At 49.6% G+C, this 14,822-nt stretch overlaps 1 protein-coding gene across 2 annotated transcripts in view; it reads left to right on the top strand.

Moving 5' to 3' along the window:
• NBAS (NBAS subunit of NRZ tethering complex) overlaps positions 1–14,822 on the top strand; it is a 1,762,396-nt gene that overhangs the window by 820,941 nt on the left and 926,633 nt on the right. The gene's annotated exons all lie outside the window — the stretch shown is intronic.

Below are 14,822 nucleotides of genomic sequence, written 5' to 3'. Positions count from 1 at the left end.
CTAGATCCGGAGATTTTTTCTTCGAGCAATACCATTGCACGTCAGTCGACTCCGTAGGCGGCGTGGTCATCGTGATGACGTCGGAAGTAGTACATAGACGCCGCCCTCACGCAGTGACGTCAGTTCTTTTATTTCCGCGCCATGCGCTGATCCGAGAGAGAGCTACCCTCGGCTATTTTTTGGTCGAATTAGACCGTTTTGTCGATATTTTTTCGTGCGACCTTTGGTGCGTCGAGGATGTCCCCGAAGACCGGCTTCAAGCCGTGCGAGGACTGCCACCGCATGATGTCGGTGACAGACCCTCATTGTGTCTGCCTGTGGTGCCTCGAGCGCGACCATGACCCGAAGTCGTGCTCCGAGTGCCGGGCGATGCATCCGAAGGCTTTGAGGGCACGGTCCCTGAAGCTGATGGCGGCCCGGCACTCGACTCCGCGTAGATCCCGCTCTCGCTCGAGAGGAAGGTCTTGAGATCGGTTGCGGAGCCACCACCACTCGTCTTCTACGAAATCTTTGGGTCAAGGTAAGAAGAAGAAGAAGTCGAAGAACTCCCATCGCTCTCCGACTTCACCCCGTTGCTCGGTCGACGCAGGAGGAGTGTCCACAAACTAGGCCTCCATCCTCAGAGCCTACGTCTGGGTCGACTCCGCGCTTCCACGAGTTTCCCGGAGCCGGAGCGACCCCCGCCCAACTCAGAGTTCAACGAGGCCATGCGCCTCATCTTGGCTTGGCTGAGGGGCCTTCGGGTTCCGCGCCGGCGGCTTCAGCCCTAGCCACCGAGGTCACCTCCTGATCCGTGCGTGGATCTGCACCGACACCGGTCGCACAGTCAAGACCTTCCCCGACGTCAGTAGTGCCCACTATCGGCGTCAACCCGATTCTCATTCCCGACGACACTGAGTCGGAGCGGCGTCGGCTGACGCCGCCATCGGCTTTGGTGGGTCCCATTCGCCAGAGGTCGGATTCTGACCCATTTTCCTATGGGTACGAATACAGGGAGGAATTGGAGGGGTCCCTGGACCCTTATGAATACCAGGAAGACCCTACTATGGACTGGGCACAGGATTTGGGCGAAGCCAGTGGTCTTGATACTTCTCCTGACTCTGGCATGCTGTTTCCTCCTACCGTGGCTACAGTGTAGGGAGCTACCTATGGTATGGTGGTTAGTAGGGCGGCTGAGGTCCTTGGCCTTGAGCTATCTACTGTCGAAGTCAGGTCTAACCTCCTGACGGAGGTGCTTCAGCCTGGAACTTCTACATCTGAACCCCTTATCCCATTTAATGAAGCCCTCACTGACATCCTTTTGGGTCCATGGTCCAAACCCAACACAGGGGCTCCTGTGAACAGGACGATCGCTCGCCGCCATCAGCCTGCTCCAAACTACCCGAAGTTCCTGTCCCAACATCCTACGCCTGAGAGTCTTGTTATCCAGGAGTCCTCTTCTTCTGGCGTGTTTCCTTCCACACCACCGGATAGGGAATCCAAAAGGCTGGAACAATTTGGTAAGAAGTTATTTTCTTCCTCCAGCCTCGCGCTGTGGTCTGTGAACACCGCATGCCTTTTGGCCCTTTAGTCCCACTCCCTGTGGGATACGATTGCGCAAGCCCTGCTGCAGTTACTAGAGGAGGCCCGTGCTATCGTCTCCCAAGCAGTCAAAGATGGGAGAGATGCGGCAAAGTTCACCATCCGTTGTGGGCTGGATACGACTGACTCTCTGGGCAGATTGGTTGCTACGACAGTGGCCTTACAGCGCCATGCCTGGTTACGTACTTCTGGTTTCTCGGGGGATGTCCAACAGTCACTCATGGACATGCCCTTTGATGGAACCCGTCTCTTCGGAGACAAAACGGACTCGGCCTTGGAGAGGTTCAAGGAGTCCAGGGCTACGGTTCGGTCCCTTGGCCTTTCTGCCGCCACACCCCCCCCACAGTCCGCTTTTCGTCCCTTTCGTGGCCACGGAAGGGGTGCCCTGTCGCGTCCTCAACCCAGTCACCGGGCCATGCACGCTGGACAGCCTGTGCGTGGCCGGGGGCGCAGAATCCCACGTGGTCGTGGGACAGGGAACCAGAGGTCTGTCCAGTCCACCCTTGCCCCCGCTGCAGCCTCCAAACCTTCCTAGTCCGTCCCCTCACTCCCGCCCAGTAGGTGGCAGAATCCGCCATCACCTGCCCCACTGGGAACATATCACCACGGACGGGTGGGTTTTGCAAATAATTCAAAAGGGCTACTCCCTTCCTTTCAAATCCGCACCACCACACATGCCACCATCCTTCCATCCCCTTTTGGAGGATCATTTGGTGCTTCTCCGCCAGGAAGTCGCGGCTCTCTTGGCCAAGGGAGCTATAGAAAGGGTCCCTGTGCCAGAAGTAGGTCGTGGTTGATATTCCCACTACTTTCTGATACCAAAGAAGGACAAAGGCTTCCGCCCCATCCTAGATCTTCGGGACCTGAACTACTTCCTCAAGAAGGAGACGTTCAAAATGCTCATCCTGGCTCAGGTTCTGTCTGCCTTAGACCCAGACGCCTGGATGGTAGCGTTGCACTTGCAGGACGCTTCTTTCCACATCCCCATCCTGTCTGCCCACAGACGTTACCTACGATTCGTGGTAAGTCACGAGCACTTTCAGTTTACTGTGCTTCCTTTCGGCCTTACCAGTGCCCCTCGGGTGTCCACGAAAGTGATGGCGGTGGTTGCAGCTCATCTGCGCAGACTAGGGGTCTCAGTCTTCCCCTACCTAGACGACTGGCTGTTGAAGGCGCCTTCGCCCCAGACAGTGGTCTCACCCCTCCAGACTACGGCGAACCTCCTGCACCAGCTGGGGTTCACTATCAACGTGCCGAAGTCACACCTGACTCCCTCTCAGACGCTCCCTTTCATCGGGGCAGTTCTGGACACAGTGCGGTTTCGGGCTTATCCTCCCCAAAAGCGAGTCCAAGACATTCAGGCTATAATTTCGATCTTTCAGCCTTTGTCTTGGGTTTCGGTGAGACAGACTCTGAGGCTGTTGGGCCTCTTGGCCTCCTGCATCCTGCTAGTAATACATGCCAGGTGGCATATGCAGGCTCTGCAGTGGGACTTGAAGTTCCAGTGGGCGCAGCATCAGGGAAATTTCTCCGACATGGTCCATATCTCAGAGGGGACTGCGAAAGACCTGCAGTGGTGACTTTCGAATCCAAATTGGGTCAATGGCAGATCCCTCTCCCTTCCCCAACCAGATCTCTCAATAGTGACAGATGCGTCGCTTCTGGGTTGGGGCGGCCACATGGGAGAGGCGGAGATCAGAGGCCTCTGGTCTCCGGCGGAGTTGGGACTCCACATAAACATGCTGGAGCTCCGAGCTATCAGACTTGCGTTGAGAGCATTCCTTCCCTCTCTCAAAGGGAAAGTGGTGCAGGTGTTCACGGACAACACTACTGCCATGTGGTACTCCAACAAACAAGGCGGGTAGGGTCCCGGACCCTATGTCAGGAGGCACTACGCCTCTGGACATGGCTGGAACATCAGGGCATTACCCTGATGGTTCAACATCTGGCGGGCTCTCTCAACGCTAGAGCAGACGAACTCAGCCGCCGACGCACTGACGATCACAAATGGCGCCTCCAGCCGGAGGTGGCGCACGGTCTCTTTCTCAAGTGGGGAGGGCCTTGGTTAGATCTGTTCGCCTCCGCAGAGAATGCAGAATGTCAGCTATTTTGCACTTTGGAGTTTCCAAGGCGGCACTTGCTCGGAGACGCTTTTCGTCTCGAGTGGAACTCGAGTGGCCTCCTTTACGCCTTCCTGCCTATCCCTCTTCTGCCCTGAGTTCTCAAGAAGATCAAGAGCGACCGGGCTCAAGTTATCTTGGTGGCTCCCCACTGGGCTCGGAGAGTGTGGTATCCAGAGCTACTGAGCATGTCCATCGATCCTCCACTCAGACTGCCTCTTCGGGTGGATCTTCTGTCGCAGCAGCAGGGGACGGTCCTCCACCCAAACCTGTCCGACCTCCGTCTTCATGCGTGGAGATTGAGCAGCAACAGTTGACGGCATTTGCCCTTCCACCCGAAGTCTGCAATGTTATCTTGGCAGCCAGGCGTCCCTCGACTAAAACTGTATACACCTGTTGTTGGAATAAATTTGTGGCATGTTGCACCAACACATCTGTTGATCCCATATCTGCCACTCTTTCAGAGGTTCTTCTATTCATTCTTTCATTAGCCCAGCAGGGCTCTGCATTGGGCACCCGTAAGGGGTATCTGTCTGCCATTTCTGCCTTTCTTAGGCTTCCTGATCAGCCCTCACTCTTTAAATCTCCTCTTGTGAGTAGGTTCTTAAAGGGGCTCACCCACTTATCTTCCCCCACTCCCTTCATCATTCCTCAGTGGGATCTTAATCTTGTGCTTACTTTCTTGATGTGTACTCCCTTTGAGCCTATACATAATTGTCCCTTACGGCTCCTCACATTCAAAACTGTCTTTCTCATCGCCATCACCTCAGCTCACAGGGTGAGTGAGCTTCAGGCCCTTTCTTCAAGGCCTCCGTACTTGTCCGTACACCCGACAAAGTGGTGTTACGCACTAGAGATTCCTTCCTTCCTAAGGTGGTTACACCGTTTCATGTAGGCCAGTCCATCGCTTTGCCTACCTTCTACGCACCTACACATCCTTCCCATCTCATCCTAGAAATCAGTTCGCAAGCGGGGAGGATGGGTGGGCGGTAAGGAATCTGCAACTAGAATATGTCTCTACCAGATATTTCGTTACCGAAGGTAAGTAACTTTTACGTTAGGCCTTGTACATGGACTGGCCCCTTCATAGCTCTGTCTCAGATGAAGGGTGTACTGAGTATGGTGTGTGGAGAGAGTCTATCCTCTCTGCTTAGACCTCTCTTGGATACCAAGTGTACATAGTAAGCTGTATCCAGGGACTGTCCTCCCTGCTAACACTCCTCTCTCTAAAGCCTCCTAAAACGTCACTGCAGGCCTGGCATCATTTCACTTCCTCTTTGTGGAGTAGCGACCAAGCACTGATTGACTCAACTTAATCAGTGCTCGTCCGCTGCTCCTGACATGATCGAGGTACTATTTTGTTATTTTTATCCTCCAGAGCCCTAGATGCCAACACATTCCTCTCTTCCTAATCTCCTGTGCCTGATAAAGCGTTGAAGTGTAGGGTTGAAGCCTTGTGAACGAGGACTGCTAGGCAGAGCTCGGAGTCTTTGTGTAGTCTGCATAGCTGGCACACATTCAAAGAAACTTTGTCTGCTGCCTCATATCTTTTCGTAATTACTAGCTTTTGTCAGTTTTTTCTCCATTTCCCCTCTCTTTTTGATGCCTCTTTGGTTTCTATTTTTTTTCTGTCCCTCCTTTCATTGGTGTTCCTTTTTTCTTTTCTTTTCTATACTTTGCTCTTTCTTTCACTTTGTCTGTCCTTCTCCCTCATTCTTTCCCCCTTTCTTCCTTTCCCTCTTACACACTTCCTCAGTTACCTTGGCAATTACTTTTCTTTTTCTCCCCTTCATTTGATGATGTTAACTGTCGTTGTTGTTCCTATTTTCATCTCTCTTGTTCTCTCACAAAGACACTCTCCTACCCCACCATACCCTAATCCCTTTCTCTACCCTCCCATTGGAGGCCTGATTCACTCAAGGGCTAATTTCCATTGCCTGACAAAGTCCAGCTTCTGGATGACTGTCTATGCGACCGTCCCTCTGTGGGCCCTATTACAAGTTTCCCGGTGGGCCAGCCCAGTGGGAAATTCACCACAACATTGACGCCAGTTTGTAATCGAGCCTGCGGCAATGTTGCAGTGCGTCGGGTGCAACAGCACCTGTCACGCTTTTTATTGCCCGTAACTCGGTGCATGGGCAGTGCAGGGGCCACCTCCTTTCCACCAGCCTTTGCATGGTGGGCCGACCACCAGGCAAAGGCTGCCGGAAGGAGGACTCGTAATCCGGAGAGCTGCCCTGGCAGATTACGACTGCCGAGACCACCAGGCTGTGGACTGGCAGCAACCTGGCGGTGCCAGGTCATAATGTGACTGTCGGACCGCCACTATGGCAGCGGTCCGACCGCCACCGCGAGTGTGGTGGTCTTAAGACTGCCACACTCGTAATACGGGCCTAAGTCTGTAGTCCTCTTTTCACCTTAGGCTGGCTCTTGTGTTTCCACCTTCCCCGAGTGCTGCAGGAAGTGCTGTGTCTCCAAGCCCAACCTGGCCTGACCCAGAGGCCTCTGTCCAGTATGATGGCAGCCTTCCACTGATGCCAGCAGAGAATTTGCCATCTGGCGGGCCCATGTAACGCACATCCAGCTGGCAAGTAAAGGGCATTTTTTTGCTGCATAGATGACACTCTCTGGTGTCTGCAGTCAAGCTGTCGTGTGACCCAGAGCTATGCATTTTTGTCACTGTGGCAGGCTAATCTAACTCTATGCCAGAGTGAGGGGCAGTAGGGCTCATCGTATATCTGCCATATTGCCATGTCACCATGAGTCATTGTGGAAAGACGTATGGCACCCTCTGTCTCTATGCAAGGGCACATGGCACCCTTTGTCTCTGTGCCAGGGCACATGGCACCCTCTATCTCTGCGACAGGGCACATGGCATTTTGTGCCTATTCCAGGGTGAAGAGTGTCAGGAATTAGGGGATCCCTGTCAACATGTAAGAAAATCTTTGTTACTCTGCAGGAGACGGAGGCGGGGAGAGAATTTCGTGCCAAGCTGAGGGTACTGAAATTATTCCACTTACTTTATTACTTAACCAAGCCAGGGCACTCTGAGTTATGGTGCAGAGGTGCGATCTTTCACTATGCAAAGGTTTTGGGTCTGGGTCAGCCTCTGCCATTTTGCCAGAGATGCGTGAAGATGAGAGATTTGTGCTTTGTGATAGGCATATATCTTGCCATTGAACGGATTCACTATACTAAGAATGCCTAGGACATATAGCATATTACGTAGTACAAACTGAAGCCAGAATGGAGCACTGTACAGGGTTTAAATCGGAGACCCCTAAAGCGATTCTAGGTGGGTGCGGGGTCCCGAGACCCTGTGGCCTGCTTACTGCATCACAATGTACTGCTTTTAAAGTTGTGTGTATTCATCTGTTTCCTAAATTAAATAAGAATAGGGGTGGTCCTGATGGATATGGGGTTGTTGTTCCTGATTCTGGGTGTGTAGATCGTAATATGTTTCTGAACTTTTTATTGTTTCGTGTAATACAATTACCATCCTTTGCAGAAAGTGTCAAATGCAAGAACCAGTCTCCCAGGTGGCAGGGAACACATGACAAACAGATTTTTAATCTGCTCCAAAAGCAAAAACTGCCTGGGAGAATAAGTATAGTGCAGTATAATAACAGGAAGGGGAACTGTCCAATTACAAGGACTCCGACAACATATCTTCACTTTGTTGTGTAATGTCATTATCTGGATTTTTTGCTGGATTGTTTTCACCACATTTTAGGGTCGAGTGCATGCGCTAGTGCATGCGTCTCGCTTGCATGACTGTTGTGTAGAGTAAAAGGCTTGGAGCTCGACTGTCACTCACTATTTGTTAGCTTGCATGACACTCTTTACACCCTCATAATTTGGCACTGCAGGCCTAGCATAATTTCTGTTTCTTTCTGTGGAGCAGGGACCAAGCACTAATTGATTCAACTTAATCAGTGCCCATCTGCTGCGCCCAGTGTGATGGAGGTACTAGTTTGTTCTTTTTAACTTCTAGTGCCCTGCAGACAGGAAGCTTGTGACTAGGAAAAACGTGCCTAGCATGGCAAACCAAATTGCAAAGTTTTTTTTTTTTTTATAGCTAACTTTCCTCTATTTTGCCAAGTCATCTTTTCCCACTTTCCACTCATGTTTTCTTTTGTTTTTACCAGTGGGTGCTCTTCTCAAAATATTACTTATCTTGTTTGAAATATTGCAAAGCAACATTGTTTCTTTATTATGTGTAATTTCTGAAACTATGCTCTAACACAAAATTGTGCAGTACACCCCAGTCCACCCCACACCAATCCAAACCAAACCAAACCACTCACCCAATCCACTCCTCCCCACCCACCCCAATCTAATATGCCCCACTGCAATTCACTCTACTCTAGTCCAGAACAATTTGCACCACTCCAGTCCAAAACAATATGCCTCCCTTTCATCTATCTGTCCTACTCCAATCCGTCCACTCCCGTCTGTTCCACTCCAATCTTCCCTCTCCAGTCCAAAACAGTACACCCACTCCAATGCAGTCCACCTCACCCCAATCCAGTCAACCCTACTCCATCCCAATTCACCCCACTCCAGTCCACTCCCATCCAGTCCACCCCATTCCCATCCACCCTAATACAATCTGTCCTATTCCAATCCAAAACAATCTGCCCTACTCCAGCCTGCCCCACTCCAATCCAAAACAATCTGTCCCACTCCCAATGGCCTCACTCCAATCTGCCCCACTCCAATCTAAACCCATCTTCCTCACTCCATTCTGCCCCTCTTCAACCCAAAACGACATGCCCCACTCCAATCCCAAACAACCCACTCCAATTCAGAACTACCTACCCCACCCCGCTCCAGTCCTCCTTACCCCCATCCAATTCCCCCACTCCATCCCAATTCCCCCACTCCAATCCACCCCACTACAGTCCAGTCGACCCCACACTAATTCATCCACTCAATCCAGCCAGTCCAATCAACCCCACACCAGTCCAATACACCTCTCTCCAATCCACTCCACTCCACTGTCTGATCCACCCCACTCCAATCAAATCCACCTCACTCTATTTCAACCCACCCCACTCAAATCCATTCCACCCCACTCCAACCATCCCAACCCACTCCAATCCAACCCACCCCACTCCAGCCTAGTCCACAGCTACTCAATCCACCTCACTCCAATCAAATCTACCCACACTAACCCAGTCCAAAGTAGTCTGTTACAATCCACTTTAATCTACCCCACTCCAGTCCAGTCCAGTCCACATTAATCCACCCTACTCCAGTCCAATCCACCCCACATTAATCCACCCTACTCCAGTCCAATCCACCCCACTCCAAACCACCTTAATCTACTCAACTTCAGTCAAGTCCACCTCTCTTCAACCAGTCCAATCCACCTCACTCCAGTCTACCCCAATCCAGTCCACCCCACCACAATCCACCCCAGTCCACCTACTCCAACCAGCCCAGTCCACCCCACACCAACCCTGTCACTCCAGTCCAATCCAAACCACACACCTCAACAATCCAGTCTAATCAACACCACTCGAATCCACCCCAGTCCCATACACCTCCCCCAGTTCAATTGACACCACTCAAACCCACCCAACCCCAGTCCAATCTATCCCACTACCTCAATCCACTTCAACCCCTCCATTCTACGATACTCTCTGCCACTGAACCAAGGAACTCTATTACCCTCTACTCAACTCTACTACACTACTCCTACTACTTGACTCTAACATTCCAACAAATCCACTGTACTCCCCCCTCCCACCCACTCCACCCCACTAAGTTACAGACATGCTGAACAGCAGCCATACCGGTGTACAACAAGGCAATTTTTTTTTTGCCAAAGCCAGTAGCTCTTGTATAAGTGAGACCTTTTGGCTTTGCCAGTGCTTGTTAAATTTGCGCTTCCGCAGGACTCTTATGAGCCAAGTCATCCTTATATACAAATATACAATTATTTTTGACCCTTCATTTCTCAAAAACTATTGATTGGATTTACACTAAAACACAAAAAGCACAATCTGTGGACCAAGATCTAGCTGCCTGCAGAATTTAGTGTAATTCCGTTCAACAGTTTATGCTTCTAGCTGTGTCTGGAAAAAGTTTATGGAAAATGCAATAGGGCCCATTTTGTCCATTGCGATACTTGGTTTTGCATTTCCTAAATAGCGATTTCCTAATAAGAAATAGCTATTTAGGAAATGCAAAACTGTCCCATTGACTCAAATGCAATGGGATTTCTGTAGGACTCGCTATTGGGAAATCATTATCTTAGTATTCTGCATTTCTTAAATAGCGATTTCTAAGAAGTCGCTATTTAAGAAATGCAAAATTTTATTTTTGTACATCTGGCCCTCTATGTATATTTTAAGTAATTGGTAACCAAATGTTTGTATATAGCTTTCACTCTCTGTAGCCAGACCTGAAAACGAGCGGATATGAACATTTACTGTACTTTAAAGCTGTTCTATGACATTACATGCCAGATTTTCAACTTCTTTTGGAGGACAGACACTGAAATACCTTAGTAGAATGCTTTCCGGGGTTATAGTTAAATAAGCATTCGTCCGTCCAGCCATGGAAGCAGCTTTGTTGGAGCAGTTCAAAATTTTCCTATACACCTAGTTAAAGCAATGGATGAATGGCCATGCTTTTCAAGTTTTTAGGAAATAGTCTTTATTGAAACTTCTTTTAAAAGAAACATACCCTTTGGCCAGCATTGTGTTTTGTGAATCAGTTGCTTCCTTGGGGCCATGTGATGTTCTGTAAACCACTAAAATAAAATTTAAAACAAAGTATAATCAGTGTTGTTCCATTAATACTATAAGATCTCTATACACATATAGAGTGATCTTCCATTTATGTCTTTCTTACTCAATACATTTACAGTGTAACAAACATATTTTTGTCTTATTGTAAGGTATCCTTTTTATTTCTAATACAATATAAAAGAAACTCTGCCATTCTCAAGCATTTTATACAAAACAATTGTTTCACTGAAACATAGTTGATCTAAAATAAGAAAATCACTTTTCTATATGTTTCTCCCAATGATACTAACACTATTGTTTATTGTCTCTAACATTTCCCACAGTTGTACAGCCTTCTCAGCCTTAAAGTGTTAACCAAGACTTGTAACTGTGAACACCTATCCTATTTATGTCAGTAACCTTTAATCATTATTGAAAACCTTAATATTACATATCTCTACCGTATTTGCAGCGATATGGTATATCCTGTAGATAATTTTCTTCATATTCTGTTAATCCGCATTTTTGGGTATAACTATTCCACTGCAAGCAACAACATTCAATATTACTATTAAGCCTAAACAGAACCTTTTCAACATATTTTTCAAACAATCATTTATGAGGATATCAACACTTTTTGGGAAATGCATGTTTCGTATGTCTATCAAACCTAAACATAAACTTTTTCAAACACAGTGTCAGCATGCCTTAGTAGATTTTAGCCAAGGTATCGGTATGGATTTAAAAAATGAACTGTTCTTCACATTTTTTCATGAATTATAAAATCATATTCACAAACTTGGTTTAAGCAGCATCCACTTGCTGATCCAAAGTCTAGTTTTTAGAGAACTAAATGCATTATTCCCTTTTCAAATCTTCATTTCATCTGGCATAGAGCCGCTGTTTCTGTTTACACGCTGCCATTGTTGTTTGAAATGACTGCCTTTCTCAAGCATATTCAGAATGGCATCTGCCTCATAGAGGGACCAGGTTTTAAGTGTTTATGGCGCTTGTCAACGCTATGGTTGTTAAAACCAGTTTAAGAAAATGTGATTAACTACTTTCTCTAGACCATTCGTTATATAGGATTTAAACTTACAGCAATAATGTAACTGTCAGTGCTATCATCACTTAATTTGTAAATAAAATGTATGCGTTCTATGTGTTTAACAAATGATATCCCAAATGGCCAGTCTTGCAAAGGCCACGACTCAGTTCTAATAATCAAATCAAATCAAATCAGAGTTTGTAGAGCGCACTTCTCACCCGTAGGGGGCTCAAGGCAGTGTGTGGAGTCGGCCCCCTGTGCTTCAGTCAAAGGGCCAGGTTTTAAGGTCCTTCCTGAATTGAAGTAACAATGGCGACTGCCTGAGGTGAAGAGGCAGAGTGTTCCAGCTCTTTGCTTCGAGGTAGATGAAGGATCTTCCTACTAATAATGCATTAGTCCAAGTCTATCTATCAATACTGATGAGCTATGCCCTTCTGTCATCATCATATTACGCCCAACTAATCTTCCCAAATTTTAAGTGTGTCACACCATTATGGTATAATATTTATATTGTTCAAACAATGACTCTGAATTGATGTATATGCAATAAAGCGCCTCCTCTGACCTCCTGGTCAGCGTCTGCTCGCCCCCCTCTGCGCAGGTCCACCTGCTGCATCTGCTGATCCGATGGAGAGCCTGCCTAACTCTCAGTTCGAGGCCCACCTCCACCTGCCTGCACCTCATCCCCGGTTCCCTAGTGGCCATCTGTACCTGTCTGTGTGTGTGTCGCTATGCTTTTTGTCATCTTTTTCTCTCCTTGTCTCTTTTTTCTCCCTTTTTCCACTCTTTTGCATTTTCTTCCCCATGCTCCACCCCTGCGGCCCCGCCCCACTCCCTGCGAAGCACTTTCCCACTCGCCTGCCTCCCAGCTGACTGGCCCCTCCCACCCCCCTCCCCTTCTTAAGGCGGCTGTGGCGGAGGCAAGCCTGTCTGTGCCCGTCCACACCTGGACAGCTGCCAGCACCACAGACCCTGGTTCCCGCACCATCCACGGGTACGACGCCAGCGAGCTGCATGCCCTCTACCCTGGAAGATCCTCAGCCTGCCACCTAGCAGATCTAAAGAACACTCATGGACCATTCTACTGCCTCTTCTGCTCACTCACCTACTGACTCACGCCACACTGCCCCACCCACAGCCCAGACGGACACCTCAAGTGCTTATTCCTCAACACCCACTCCTACATCAAACATGCAGTAGAGATCTGGGACCTCCTCGACTGGATTGTCCTTGACATTGACTTCCTCACAAAGACCTGGATCACCCCCACTTCAGCCCCAGACATCCCCACCGCCATTTCCGATGGCTACAAAATCGTCCACAAAGGCCCAGTCAGTCGACAAGGGGGAGGCGTTGCCATAGTCTAGAGGAACACCCTCTGCCTCTCAACCACCATTGAGAAGCGTAACAAGCCAACCACTGCTGAACATCTACACTTCCAAATTCAGACCACCCCCAACACCTACCTTCGTGGCACGCTCGTCTAAAGACCTCCCGGACCACAGCCCCTGTTTAGCTAAATCTTCGCTGACCTCATCACCCCACACGCATTTGCCTCCACCGACTACAGCCTACTTGGTGACCTTAACTTGAAACTTGAAAACAGCAACAGCACTAACACCTCGTCACTCCTCGACAACCTCACCACCCTCGGTCCCAAGCAACTAGTCAGCCTCCCCACCCACTCAGCAGGTCACACCCTCAACCTCATCTTCTTGGTTGGAAACAACATCCCCATCTTGCACACCTCCGAACCCCATTGGACCGACCACTGAAGCGTCCACCACACCTTTATGAAGACCACCGTACGCTACCATGCGCCATGTCCTCGGGCAGAAACTGGAGCAAAGTCACCGAAGCCCAGCTCACCGATGCCCTCAGCCACTCCCCCCCCACTTGACGCCACAAATGCGAATGACTCAGCACGCAACCTGCACCGCTGGATCACAGAATGCACCAACACCATAACCCCCTTCAGAAAACCCATCAGAAATCAGCACTGGAGGAAACCTAACAGGTTCACAACAGAACTCCAAGAATCCAAACGCAATTGCAGACAACTAGAATGAAATTGGAGGAACAGCAAAACCTACAAAGTCACCACGCATCAGCACCAACGCACACAAGAGCAAGAAGCTATTCACTATAGTCAAGGAATTCACAAACCCCGGATCAGACACCTCAGGCAACCCGAACCCCCCACCCCCCAAGACCTCTGTGGCAACCTCACCACCTTTTTCCTCCGGAAAATCCAGGACAAATACAAAGGATTCAAGAACCAAAATCTGCCTCCGCCACCCACCAGCATCACCATGGGCCCCACACCGCAGACCCCTAACCACTGGACCCCTACCTCTACAGAAGACACCTGGAAGCTTGTGAACTTCATACATTTAGGGACACCCTTAGACCCGTGCCCACATCACATCTTCAACCAGGCCAGCGCCTCGATTGCACCAGAGATCTGTCAGACTACCAACCGCTCCATCGAAGCCGCCACCTTCCCATCCGACTGGAAACCTGCAGAGATCAACCTGCTCTTAAAGAAACCCTGAGCCGACCTATGGGAGATGAAAAATGACAGGCCCACCTCGCTGCTCCCCTTCCCTGCCAAGGTAACAGAAAAGACCATCAACATGCAACTGACGGAGTTCCTCAATTCAAAGCACACCCTAGACCCCTCACAGTCCGGTTTCGGGAGCAACCACAGCACCAAAACAGCTCTCCTCACAACCACCAGCGACATCCGTGCCATACTGGACCACAGAGACACAGTAGCCCTCATCCTCCTCGACCTCTCTGCTGCGTTCGACTCAGTCTCCCACTCCCCTCTTTGAACCAGACTCCACAACGCCGGCATCCGCGGCAGTGCACTGGAATGGATATGATCCTTCCTGACCGTAAGAACACAGTGTCAGGGTCAGACCATAAACTTGGGCGCCCAAAGAAACCTGCTGTGGAGTACCCCAGGGATCCTCACTAAGCCGGACTCTCTTCAACATCTAGATGTCCCTGCTCACTAAGATCGTTAGACAGCACGGCCTAAACATCGCCTCCTATGCTGGTGACACCCAACTGATTCTCTCCCTGACTGACTATCCATCAACAGCCAAGAGGAATTTCCACAACGACATGAGAGCAGTCACCGCCTGGATGGAAGCCAGTTGGCTCAGGCTCAACTCAGAGAAGGCAGAGATCCTTGTACTCAGCTCTACCCTCTTCACCTGGGATGATTCCTGGTGGCCCGCCGCCCTAGGAAATGACCCACCCACCCCCACCGACCACACACACACAACCTGAGCATCATCCTGGACTCCACACTTTCCGTGACTC

The sequence above is a fragment of the Pleurodeles waltl genome, chromosome 5, assembly GCF_031143425.1.
Source record: "Pleurodeles waltl isolate 20211129_DDA chromosome 5, aPleWal1.hap1.20221129, whole genome shotgun sequence".
Taxonomy (NCBI): domain Eukaryota; kingdom Metazoa; phylum Chordata; class Amphibia; order Caudata; family Salamandridae; genus Pleurodeles; species Pleurodeles waltl.
The sequence above is the reverse complement of the archived record's forward strand: the minus strand, read 5'-3'. Positions and strand labels throughout refer to the sequence as shown.